The 13,387-nt window shown below is 48.4% G+C and overlaps 1 long non-coding RNA gene across 1 annotated transcript in view; it reads right to left on the bottom strand.

Moving 5' to 3' along the window:
* The window catches only part of LOC131500847 (uncharacterized), a 105,931-nt gene extending 104,801 nt beyond the window's left edge, over nucleotides 1–1,130 (bottom strand). The window contains exons 1-2 of the long non-coding RNA XR_009256496.1: nucleotides 1,012–1,130; nucleotides 363–511 (exon numbers count right to left, since the gene is read on the bottom strand). This is a non-coding gene — a long non-coding RNA (uncharacterized LOC131500847). The remainder of the gene's footprint in view (nucleotides 1–362; nucleotides 512–1,011) is intronic.
* Between the last annotated feature and the right edge of the window lie 12,257 nt (nucleotides 1,131–13,387).

Raw genomic sequence — 13,387 nt, 5'->3', positions numbered from 1 at the left:
TCTGATCCCTGAGACCAGCTGAGAAAGGAGGAAAGGGGGTCGGGTGGGATCAGAACCACCTTTCCCAAGCACCACAGGCAGGCCCTCTCGTGTCTCCTTAGACACTGACGCTTTTAGGTGAGTTTTCGTTTGGGGATGAAAAGAAGTTTCTTGTCTCAACGTCATCTGGGGGAGCGTGGGCTGGTAACCTAGGTGAGCTCACCGGCATCTGTTCTGAGAACTGAGCGCACCTCCAGATAGACACCACCTTCAGTCGAGCGAGGTGGAGATTTTTAAAGTCAGCGAACAAACATGTGGCTGCCCCGCGTGGGCAAAGCACGTGCACGACTCCATGGAAGATTCCCAAAACCTCTAGACTGTACCTGCGGTGGTCCACAGCCTCACTGGCGAGAGGAGCCACAACACCTGTCAGGAGCCCTTGCTGCGTTTCCACCGTGAGCTACACTCGGTCCCGTTCAGAGAGCGCAGGCCTCGCAGAAAGCCTAGGCCCCTGACAGGCCGTGGCTGAGCTCTGAAATAGAAGGGGGTGACGAGAGGGGGTGACACGTGCCGTATGCTCACCCTAGGGTTGTTGGTGACACATTTTTGTATTTCTGCACAGGTGCAGCTTTTTGGGCACACGCTCCTGAAACGGGATCCTGGGTGAGGACCAACTTGGGGAGTTAACTGCAGAGGGAGAGAATTCCGGAGAGATTCGCCGAATGCTGCGGGAGGAGGAGGGGCGCAGTCCTGGGACGCCGGGCTTCCCTGGCCCCCAGAGAGGCTGATTTACACCCAGAGGGTTGGGGCAAAGACGCCCTCGGAGCCCCTCCCAGGCCATTAACTCACTATAGCTTTCTGTGTTGGCCACATCCCGCTTCTAGGTGCCAATTTACATAAGGACACAGAACAGAGGCGACCTGTCCCACGCGACAGCCCCGCGGTCCTGCGTCCTGGCCGTGGGGTGGGTGGAGCTCCACACCACACGAAGTCACCCGAGACCCAGGTCCCTTCCCTCCTGCGCTCTCTCACCCCCTAGACTCCTGTCCACACGGAACACACTGGAAGCGGCACTGCTCCCGCATCTGCTTTCCAGCCTCCGAACAGAACGGAAAAGGGCAGACGTCTGAAACAAGCCGCCCGCGCTTACGCCTGACGCTGCTCACTTCTCTTCTCACACCCCATTGGCCCCTAATAGTCACATGACTACAAGGGGCTGAAAAGGAGGCTGGGAGAGTCCTTCTGCGTACCTCCCATTGGCCCCTAATAGTCACATGACCACATGTGCTTGGGCGGGGGGGGGGGGGGGGAGGCTGGGAGCTACCTTTCTGCTCACAACCCTCTAATTGGCCTCTAGTAGTCACATGGCCACATGAAGCTGAAAGGGAGGCTGGGAGATGTAGTCTCCAGGTTGGCGGCCCTGTGCCTGGCTGAAAACTCCATCAACAGGGAAAAGGAGAGGGGGAATTTGGGAACACGCTCAGCCCTAAGTCCTTGAGGGATGGCAGAATTAATTCGTCAACCTGGGTGGGTTTTCCTTCTCCCCTGCCAGGGTTAGGCTATAAACACAGCTCCGTTTTTTACAGCCCGGCCTCCCCTGCATCTCTGGACCAGACGAGGAGCCGGCAGGTGCGGCCGCCGGGTTTCGGGGCGAACCCCTCATCCTGGGACGTGCAGGTTACCCGGTGTGCTCCTCGGCTGCCAGCGGCCTTCCCGCATTCCTCCATTCCCCATCCCGCACGGTTCTGCTCCCTCCTGCCCGGTTGTCAGTCCGTACACGTCCTTTGAAGTCTGTGGGCTGTATCTATTTTCTGGTTTTCCCGAAAATGGAGTTTATGGGGTTTTTAAGTCCTCCTTGTTCTTTATGCATGATTTCCAGGAGGAGACGTAGAAAAATGGTCTTATGTGGCCACGTTCATTCCGAAAGGCAATGGACTAGTTTAACGAGTCACTTTATTCTGGTTAGGAGTCAAGGACTTAGCCTCTCTGGAGACGGTGTTAAAAGGGATTTCTCCGTGGGGCGAAGAGACTGCGGCAAGTAGCAATTTAGGCTGGCGACAGAAAATCGGCTTGATTAACGACGACAAGATCAGACAAGGAGGGGAGAATGCATCTGAGTTAGGGTGGAAAGCGGAACAACCTTGATAACATTGCTGTGGGCAAGATGTGAGCTGCTTTTCCAGCTCAGAAATTGGTCCAGATGTGCCTCGGGTAGGATCATAGGTAATGATCCCACAAAAAAGGTAAGAAACTACAGGAAGAGAATGTGTAAATGCTACTGAGTAAATGCAGAGAGATGTCCGTGGGCCCCGGCATCCTGCGTTGGGGGCAGGAACCAGCTTGTAGAGTTACCGAGAGCGGAGGTCAGGGAAATGTGCTGTGCGGGCCACACTGACTACGTCCTGTGTCCCCGACCCATTCCGGTGCCACGTGACTGTACCTTGCAGCACATTTTCTCCAGAGCATCCAGATTTTCCTTCTGAAGCAGAGTGCTGGTCTCAGAGCCAGAACCATGAACGCTTCTGTTCCCATAATGAAAACCACCACCAGGTTAACTCTAGACATTTTGCGATGGATTTGGATAGATAAAAGCAGCATGGCTTTCTTCCCGGAATGTCTCTGTTCAGGACATCCTCGGGAAGCCAGGTGCCCTGCGGGATGCTGGGGACATGGTATTCCACTTTACAGGTAAGTAACTGAAGCTCAGAGGCCTCGCGTGTCTTGCTCAAAGTCACTAGGATATGCAAGCGGTCAGGTGGCTTGGGTGGATACCACTAACTTGTCTGTAAAAATCCTCATGCCTTTCTTCCTTGCTAACAGGAACCCGAGTGTAAGGCTGCCATGCACCTAGCCCCAGATGATGACTTATGATGCAGACAATCATGACAAAGCTGTTTCCCAGTTCCTCAGTCCCTTCTGCAGCTAGGGGGAGCCATGTGATCCAGTTTTGGGCCATGAAACCTAAGGAAAACACTGTTACGTGTGGCTCTGAAAAGCTTTTTGGTAAAAAAAAAAAAAAAAAAAAAAAAAAGAAAGAAAAAAAAGAAAAAGAAAAAAAAAAGATGTGGCTCACATGACTTTTCGCACTTCCTTCCTCTCACTGCCTTGTTAGCAGATGTGATATCTGGTGCTGCTGCAGCCATCTTGTGACCGTGAGTGGGGGAAAAAAAGAAAGAAAGAGAAAGAAGGAAAATCCTGAGTCTCAGGCTTAACATGGCCTGGGTCCCTTATGGTATTATTAAAACAGGTAAAGCAATGCCAACAGCTGCCTACCTCCAGATTTCTATGAGAAAAATAAGCCTCTCTTTTATTTATTTAAAGTGTCTTTATTCATTTATTTATTTATTTAGAGAGAGACAGACAGAACGAGCGATCAGGGGAGGGGCAGAGAGAGAAGGAGAGAGAGAATCCCAAGGAGGCTCTGCACTGCCAGTGCAGAGCCTGACGTGGGGCTTGAACTCACCAACCACGAGATCGTGACCTGAGCTGGAGTTGGAAGCTCAACCCACTGAGCCACGCAGGTGTCTCAAGCCTCTTTTAAAAACCCACGTTGTTCAAGCTGTCTCTTGATTGTAGCCAAATGCAAAATTAGAATGTCTTCAGAGCTGTCTGAGCCTAAAGTCCTGTGGTTTCCACTCTACCGTGGAGGCTGCTTGGCCAAAGACGCATAAGCAGGTTCTCAGACTCCCAGCGAGTCTGGCAAAAAAGTCACGCCACAAGGTCAGGCTGAAGGAGTCACGAGGCTGAGTCTCACCTTGCTGGATGCCAGTCACCCCGGTCCTTTTTGCCCAAGGCCTCACTCAGCCCTAAGCGGAGCCCGCCTACACGCGAGGTCTGCAGCGTGTGCGAGGGCGGGGCAGGTAGCTTTGCCGGCTGAGGACCAAGGGCACTGAGGCAGGGAATCGGTGGCGGGTCTCGTCCTAGAGGAGCGTTTGGAGTCTCCACCCCAGGCAGCCCTGGGTAGGCCAGCCTGCTGTTAACGCAGCACCGGCCCTTCCCGGATCCTTTGAAGCGACTGGCAAATTGCTGTTTTTCTATGGAGCAATACAGTTTCCGTTTTTTGCAAAACAAATTACCCTAAAACTTAGGGGCGTGCAACAATTTTTTATTTTTCTCATGATTTCGGGGACAAGAAGGTGAGGAGGGTTTCAGGCAGTTCTCAGTTGGGCCACTCATGCTGCGGCCGCCAGATGGTGGTTGACATTCAGCTGTATGAGGACCTGGCGGGACGGGCATCCGGGATGGCACGTCCAGTGGCCTCCCTCCTCAGGCTGGCGGTTAATGCGGCTGGTGGCGGAGTGCCTGTGGTGGCCTCTCCAACAAGGTAGTCTCAAAGCTGCTATATTTCTTTTATTTAAAAAATTTTTTAATGTTTATTTATTTTTGAGAGAGAGAGATGGAGCGCTAGCGGGGGAGGGCAGAGAGAGACGGAGACAAAGAATCCGAAACAGGCTGCAGGCTCCAGGCTCTGAGCTGTCAGCACACAGCCTGAAGCAGAGCTCGGACACATGAACCGTGAGATCATGACCTGAGCCAAAGTCGGATGCTTAACCGACTGAGCCACCCAGGCGCCCCTCAAAGCTGCTGTATTTCTAACATTGTGTCTGGTTTCCTCCAGATGCCTCCAGAGCAAGCATCCAAAGAGAGAGGGCTATTTCTGACCTGACCTTGGAAGTCATACAGCATCACTTTTCAATTCACCCTGCTGGGTCACGAGCAACTCACTGAGGTCAGCTTTGCTGTGGCAGGAGGGACATAGCAGCAAAGAATTCTGTGGATGAGTTTTTAAAACCAAACACAATCATCTGGAAGGAAATTCTTTCTGCTGGGGAACCATCTAGAAGGGAAATGCGCTGTTAGCCAAGAACACAGTACTGAAGGCAGAGATGTCCCTACACTGTAGGCCATTTTTATAGTTGTTCTGTTATTTTTTTTATTTTTTCAACTTAGTTATTTTTAACTTAAAAAATTTTTAATTTTTTTATGGATGTGGACTTTTTTTTTTTTTTGAGCATCCATTGCCTCTTTCTGATAGAAAATCATATGTGTTAATTGTGGAAGCTCTGGAAAGCAGAAAGTTAAAATCATGCCGCACGTAATCTCATCAGAATTTGAACCACTGGTGACGTTCTGACAAGTTTCCTTTCAGCACTGTCGTCCCCAGGATGATCTCAGATCACATGTAGTTCTATGCAGGCAATGAAACGGGATGGTGACTGGAACCGGCCTGGGGACTGGGGAGTCACTGCCTTCGATGTTGTCAGGGAGGCCTCTCAAAGGGGGTTTCCGCTGAGACCAAAATGAGGGGCGACTCGGTGGCTCAGTCACTTAAGCATCTGAGTCTTGATTTTGGCTCAAGTCACGATCTCACGGTTCGTGAGTTCGAGCCCCACTTCGGGCTCTGTGCTGACAGCTCGGAGCCTGGAGCCTGCTTCGGATTCTGTGTCTCCCTCTCCCTCTCTGCCCCTCCCCTGCCCAGGCTCTGTCTCTCTCTCTTAAAAATAAACATTAAAAAAAAAATGACAAAAAGACTTGGGCAAAGAACAGCCAGTGTAAAGGCCCTGAGGTAGCAGAAGATCTGGAAGGTCTGTGGATGAGAAGGGGGTCTGGTGAGGGGCGCCTGGGTGGCGCGGTCAGTTAAGCGTCCGACTTCAGCCAGGTCACGATCTCGCGGTCCGTGAGTTCGAGCCCCGCGTCAGGCTCTGGGCTGATGGCTCAGAGCCTGGAGCCTGTTTCCGATTCTGTGTCTCCCTCTCTCTCTGCCCCTCCCCCGTTCATGCTCTGTCTCTCTCTGTCCCAAAAATAAATAAAAAACGTTGAAAAAAAAAAAATTAAAAAAAAAAAAAAAAAAAAAAAAAAAGAGAAGGGGGTCCGGTGAGCTTGGAGGGCACTGCATATCGGCAGGAGGCATAAAGCAGGGTAGGTGTTGTCAAAGACTGGGCTGTGCAGGGCTTGTCTGCCTTGGTAAGGAGGGTGGATTTTATCCTAAGCGTGATGGCGAATTTTAAGCAGAGTGGAGAAAGGGTCCAATTTAAAAACAATTTCTCTGCGTTTGATAGTTTGCTGGGGCCACCATAACAGAACACCACAAATGATGTGGCCTGAATAACAGAAATGGGCTGTCTCACCATTCTGGAGGCCACACGTCCGAGGTCAAGGCGCCTGTGTGGTGGGTTCCTTCTGAGGCTGAGAGGGAGGGTCCGCCGCAGGCGTCTCCCGCTCTGCTTCTGACGGGGCTCCAGCAGCGTGTGGCCCTCCTTGGCTTGTAGGGGCATCGCCCCCATCTCTGCCTTCATATTGATGTGGCCTTTGCTCATGTGATGTCTGGGTCCAAAGTTCTCTTTTTTACGAGGATGCCGGTTGTATTGGATTCGATCCCGTCCCGATGACCCCATCTTTAGCCGATCACCTACAAAGACCCTATTTCCGAATCAGGTCACATCACAAGTACCGGGGGTCAGGGCTTCAGCATCTTTTGGGGGCTAGGCGGCACAATTCAACCCATAAAATCGGTGTTGTGTGGGTAGATGAGTTTGGGAGCGAGGGTGCAAGGCAGAAGTCTGACCTCATTTCCTGAGCTTTGTTCTCTATTCTCCAGTGGTCAGAGGACAGAGGCAGGCAGAGTCCCTGTGCTGGGCTGACCGTGTCCCCGCCGGCGGCCTACCCCTGGCCCGCGGCTGTGAGGCTCCTGTGAAGAAATCAGGCTCGTGAAGGTCACCAGGGCCAGGCCGAGCAGGCCTCCCAGGACTCAGGGTCCAGGCTTCTTACCAGCATGAGCCTCGTTTTGGCCCCGCTGTGGCGAGGCTGCTCCGTTCTCTCCCATCCCATGACTTTCGTGGGACAGGGTGACAGACACCTTGCTGGCAGGTCTGCTTTGTCTGATATGCTCTGTATCTTTGTCGTTATCATGGGCCCAGACCCGGTAGCCTGATCCCAGGTCTGATTAGAAGAAAGCTCTTTCTGCTTATACTTAAAATTCAACACAGTAACTCTGAGAAAGGAAATATTTAAGATCCCGACGTCTTGAGTTGAGATAGTAAATCCATGGGGCTTAGCAGGCGCTTGAGGGATGGGACTCATATGGGCTGAACTGCACATTAAGCCACATTTTACAGTCCTGACGGCCGGTATCTAAGAAGGGCTTGCGTCTGTAAGTGGTACCTTGGAAAAGGAAGGGGTAATTAAGGCCAAATGAGGTCCTGAGGGTGGGCCCTAATCCAGTCTGACTGGGGTCCTTCTAAGAAGAGGAGATCAGGACACAGACGCGTGCAGAGGGACAACCACGTGAAGCCACGGGGAGAAGATGGTCATCTACACGCCAAGGAGATTGGCCTCGGAAGGAACCAGCCCTTTGGAGCCTTGATCTTGGACCTCCAGCCTCTGGAAGTGTAAGAAAATAAATTTGTGTTGTTCAAGCCCCCCAGTGTACGTGCTTTTTTTTATGGGGACCCCAGCACACTGATACGGGGACACAGGATGGAGATGTGTTGATAGAGAAGGTGAACAGAGGTTTAGAGTATGAGGACTGTCCCTTCATCCAGGGATTCCATTTTTACAAGTTTGCCAGCTCCTTTAAATTTATTTGTGACCCTGAGATGAACACCTATGGCGCTTTCGTGGTCATTCACAGACCTGTGCACGTGGTGACAGATCTGAGTCACCCAGTGGGCATGTTCCCAGCTACGATGGAGACAGGCCACCCTCTGCCTTCTTGTTTCAGCTCATATCTTTGACTTTCATGCCTTTGGCTGGTGACTCCATTGTTTAAAACATCCCCAAGCTGAAGCCAGGAGTCCACGAGTCCAGCGGTGATGATTCCACGATATATACAGGTGAGGTAGGCTGACCTTAAGCAGAAACGCACGTACGCAAGGTTATATATTGATCTGTTCACAAAAACCCTGTGACCAGAGGCTCCCTCGGGAAGAGTGTATTTCCCCCAGGAGCGATGGTTCTGCACTGGAGATTCAGCTTTAGCAGCGGCTTCATAGAACACTTTACGGAAGGGACGTATCTTGGCTGCTCGTGCGTGAGCGAGGCGCTTTGTGTTCACGTGCGGACGTCATCCACCCATCCGTTTCCATTGTTTCCGTCAGCAGAGATGATAACTGAGTGTTCTTTCCACATGGGTTGGTCCCGATATCAGCATTTTTGAGTCACCTACCGGCCTTCATATTTAAAAAAGTTTTTTTTTTAACGTTTATTCAATTTTTGGGGGGAGGGGACAAGTGAGGGAGGGGGAGAGAGAGGGAGACACAGAATCCGAAGTGGGCTCCAGGCCCCGAGCTGTCAGCACAGAGCCCGACGTGGGGCTCGAACCCACAAACTGTGAGATCATGACCTGAGCCAAAGTCAGACGCTCAACCGACTGAGCCACCCAAGTGCCCGTTGGCCTTAATTTTATATCAATGAGCGTTAGGAGAGAATACGGTTTGTGCTAGGCTAGAGGCTAGAATGTCTTCATGTGCACTTGGCCACGAGCCCAAGTGCCACATGGCGGGTTTGTGGAATTAACACCTTCAGTTCTAGTAAGGTGGGGGCACTGGCATCTATTCACATTCTAAATTGGACAACAGGGGTACCTGGGAGGCTTAGTTGGTTAAGCATCTGACTTCAGGTCAGGTCACGACCTAGCAGTTTGTGGGTTTTAAGCCCCGCGTCGGGCTCTGTGCTGACAGCTCGGAGCCTGGAACCTGCTGCAGATTCCTTGTCTCCCTCTCTCTCTGCCCCTCCCCTGCTCGTGCTCTGTCTCTCGCGGTCTCTCGAAAACAAACATTAAAAAAAAAAAAAAAAAAAAAAAAGTAAATTGGAGAACAAATTCGTTTCTCTTTGAGAAAAGGTTTTCGTGGTTTTATTTTATTTTTTTTAGTTCTTAGCTTGAACTTTGGTTTTACTTTTGATCACCTGGGGGCAGAGCTCTCTTTCCATAAGATGAACCACAGAAATTTCCCAGAAGGTAGACGAGAGAAATTTAGCAGATTTCTAGAAGGGAGGACTATTTTAAAATAAGGGGTTGAGAGTGCATTTCACTGGAAAGGGAAGGAGAATAAAGTCCTTTTATCCCTACATTAACTCTGGATTCTGAAGTCTGAAAAGAAAGTACCGCCAGGGTCTCCCCTTTTCTCCCGGATAAAGGACCCAGAGCCACGTGACTATTGATTACAGACCTTGGAAAGGCGGAGAGGGAGCTGAAAGTCAAAATGAAGGGCCATCAAATAAGGAGAAATACATTTTTCCTCTATTGAGATATGCTCTATATTTTAGCCCAGCGCCCATTGGGAGATATAATTAACGTTGGGCAGGCGGACAAGACAAATCACAGCAAACTGATTCAGCAGAAATCATATCGGAGCTGGTTACTGACCTCAGCAGGGGAGAGAAAAAGCAATCAAGGAGGCTCCTAGCTGCCAGTAAATGAAATGCACGCCGCCCCTCCCCCCCCCCCCCCCCCCCCCCCCCGGCAGCGCAGCCCTCTACTTGGGATGAATGATTGGTAATCTGCACGCAATAAAATAAGAACGGCACATAAACAATACTCAGTGTCTTAAAAAATGGAACCATTAGTGTTACTGCATATGCGGCCCATCCTTTCCCTCCTGAAACGTGTGAAAGATTCCTTCGCCAGGGCCAATTAGGATCTTCCACCCCGTGTGCGAGAAGGCCACTTATTATGGGTGACAACATAATGCTGAGAAGATGCTTAGAAATAAAATCCAAGCCGTAATCATTTGCCTGAGTAAGAGTCCCCGGCTTTGGCGGCCTCCTGTATTTGCTAAAAATTCTCCTTTCCACAAAGGTTAGGTCTCTGTTTACTATTTATTACTGTGCGTGTGTGTGTGTGGGGGGGGTGTGGACGGACGGACGGGAAACTTGGTCCACAACTTGGGTGTGCCAGCAATGGTTTACGTCTTCCGTGTCTTTAAATCTGCGTAATTTTATCTCTGCTTGGCCGGTGGGAATACAAGAGGCATTTTTATGACGCCCTCCCTCTGAAGCTTCTTCTATAGACTGAGCCTCGCCTTTGGAGTTCCAGGCAGGGCAGAGGCGGCTGAGAGAGTGCTTGGGGTCATGGATGGGTGAACGCAGGGACCCCATCGCCAGCTCCCACGGACCCTGCAAATCTGAAGCTTTACTGCTGCCTCGGAGCTAGGTCTGGGGTCCTGGAATCTCTGGTGAAGCCGGGAGTCCAGACTGAATCCACATCCCTGGGGACGGCTGTCTCTGAGGTCTGGGCACAGTTTGGCAGAGGTCCCCGTCTGTCCTGTGGCCTGTGCTCCACACACCCAGGAGATACTCCTTTTTTATCTAAGAGAAACTCTCTGCCTCCACATTTCCCTCAGGAGCTCACTTCTCTCTTCAAACTTCTCTTTCCAGCAAAAAGGGTGGATTCATACTAATCCACGTTTCTCTTCTCCTTTTGGTTTCTAAGACCCCATTCAGGTCCCGGTTCTGGGTAAGAACCTGTGTTTTCCCCTGTATCCAATGACCCTGATTTAAAGCATTACCAGTGGCGATGCCAGCGGCTGCCATGTTTTCCCTCCAGCCTGGCTTTAATGCAGCTGGAAACCCAGATGTGAGCTGTGGGGCACAGCCAGTGAGTGCTCAGGGGAAGCTTCTAGCCCTGGCTCAAAGTTGGAAAAAGGGAATCCTAGTACCCAGAAAGCACAGCAGTGCCCTGGGCTTCCTTTTCTTCCTTCCCTCTCCATTCCCCCATTGTCTCATCTCCCAGCCCCCGGACGGTCCCAGAGACAGTGGCTGGCGAAGGGGCCAGTGGGAGCCCAAACTCAGAGAGGGGCGCTTCCTTCTGTGTTCAGTGGAGCTGGGACCCTCAAAAGGGCGCCAACCCTGGGGACTTTTCTCTCCCTGTCCTTCCTCCACGTGGGCCCAGGTGCAGTCCTGATCACACAGGTGGCCAGCAGACCGCAGTGACCGGGGCCGTGAGCCTTGGCCGGAGGACCATGAAGGGGAGCCTCAGAGATGTGGAGAAGTTGTACACTTAAGGTTGAAATGATCCTAAATACAATTCCCAACAACAGTTGAATTACATGAGGGATTAATGGCGGGAGACAATTTGGGAAACTCAGAGAGACACAGAACCAAAAAACACACTCCTAAGTAACCCATGGGTGAACGAAGAAATCACACAATTAAAAAGTATTTTAGCATGAACGAAAAAAAAATGCAACATACCAAGATTTACAGAATGCAGGCAAAGACTGCTTAAGGGAAATTTATAGGAGTTACACAAAACAAAACAAAACACAAAGAGGGAGGGATGGTTCAAACCAATCACCAGCCTTTCCACCTTAAGAAACAAGAAAAAGAAAAGCAAGCAAAACCCAAAGCAAGTAGAAAGAAGGAAGTCTTAAAGATTACAGCAGGAATATGATAAAATAGAGACTAGAAAATCAGTGTAGAATAATATCAACAGAACAAAAATGGGTTCTTGAAAAGACCAACAAAATTGACAAACTAACCAAGAGATAAAACCAGAAGAGTCAAAATACTAAAATCAAGACTGAAAGAGACGGCATGCTTAGTGACTTGACAAAAATAAAAGAGATTATAAGAGAATTCTATGGTCAATTACAGAGATAACTGTGGTAACAGAGGAGAGAGACAAATACCTAGAAATTCGCAAACCACCAAGAGTGTCTCAGGAAAAAGTAGAAAATCTGAATGGATCTATAACAAGTAAAGAGATTGAATTAGCAGTAATAAGAATAAGAATAAGAATAAGAAGAACAACTTCCCATGAAGAAAAGCCCATAACCAAATGGCTTCATGGGTCAGTTCTGTCAAACATTTAAAGAAGACTTAACATTAGTGCCTAACGAACTCTTCCAAAAAAGAAGAGGAAGAACATTTATGAACTAATTCTGAGGCCAGAATTACCCTGATACCAAAACCAGACAAAGATATCACAAAAACAAAAACACCCCAACACTACCCATCAATATCCTTTATGGACAGTGATAAAAAGAATCCTTAACAAAATATTAGTAGATGAAGTCCAGCAATATATGAAAAATATTATATACTATGACCAATCGGATTGTACCCCGGAAAGGGAAGATGGTTTAAGACATGAAAATAAATCAATATAGTAAAAATATTGATAGAATAAAGGACACAAACCATCTGATTGTCTCAATGGACACAGAAAAAGCATTTGACAAAATCCAATACTCTTTTGTAATACATTCAACAAACGAGGAATGGAAGGGAACTTCCTCCACCTGACACATAGCATTTATGAAAAACCTGTACTTATCACAGTTAATAGTGAAAAACTGAAAGATTTCCCACCAGGATCAGTAACAAGACCATTATGCCTGCGTTTACCACTTTTGTTCCACGTTGCACTGGAAGTTTCAGTCAGTGTAGTTAAGGAACAAAAAGATATAAAAGCATCCAGGTTTGAAAGGAAGAAGTAAAGCTTTCTCTATTTGCAGAGATGTGATCTTATATTTAGAAAATTTCAGAATATACACACAAAAAAACCCTATTAGGACAAAGGCCGAGGTTAGCAAGGTTTCAGGATGAAAGACTGACACACAGAAATCACTTGTATTTCTCTACACTAGCAGCGAACAATTCTAAAATAAAATGAAGAAAACAATTCCTTTTATAATAGCATCAGAAGAATAAAATAATTAGGAAGAAATTTAAAAAAGGAAGTTCAAAACTTGTACACGTTAAACTAGGAAGCACTGTTGAAAAAAAGTTCAAAAGATCTAAAGAAATGGAAAGACATCCCATATTCATGGATTAGAAGACTCATTTCTATGATGGCAATGCTCCCCACATTGGTCTACATATTCAATGCAATCCCTATCAAAATCCCAGCTACATTTTTTTGTTGTTGTTGTTGAAATTCACACACTAATCCTAAAATCCATATGGAAACGTGAAGGACCCAGAATAGCCAAAAAAAGTCTTCAAAAGGAGAATAAAAATGAGTACTAACATTTCCTCATTTGAAAGCTTGCTACAAAGCTATTGTAATCAAGATAATATTGCACTGGCATAAGGATTGACATTTGGATCAAGGGAATGGAATTGAGAGTCCAGAAATAAATGCTTATATTTATGGTCGATTGATTTAGAAAAGGCTGCCAAGACAATTCAGTGGGAAACAATAGTCTTTTCAGGATATGGTGCTGGAATAAGTAAATAGCCACATGCAGAGGAACAAAGTGGGCCCCTTCCTCGCATGATACACAGGTATTAATTCAAATGGACTGTAAACCTAAGGACTAAGCTAACACTACAAAATTAGAAGAAAACACAGGAGCAAATCTTCATGGCCTTGGGTTAGCCAAGGGCTCCTTGGATATGACATCAAAAGCACAAATAATAAAAGAAAAAAAAGAGAGAAATCTGACTTTATCAAAATTACAAACTT

This window comes from Neofelis nebulosa, chromosome 18, assembly GCF_028018385.1.
Source record: "Neofelis nebulosa isolate mNeoNeb1 chromosome 18, mNeoNeb1.pri, whole genome shotgun sequence".
NCBI classification, from domain to species: domain Eukaryota; kingdom Metazoa; phylum Chordata; class Mammalia; order Carnivora; family Felidae; genus Neofelis; species Neofelis nebulosa.
The sequence above is the reverse complement of the archived record's forward strand: the minus strand, read 5'-3'. Positions and strand labels throughout refer to the sequence as shown.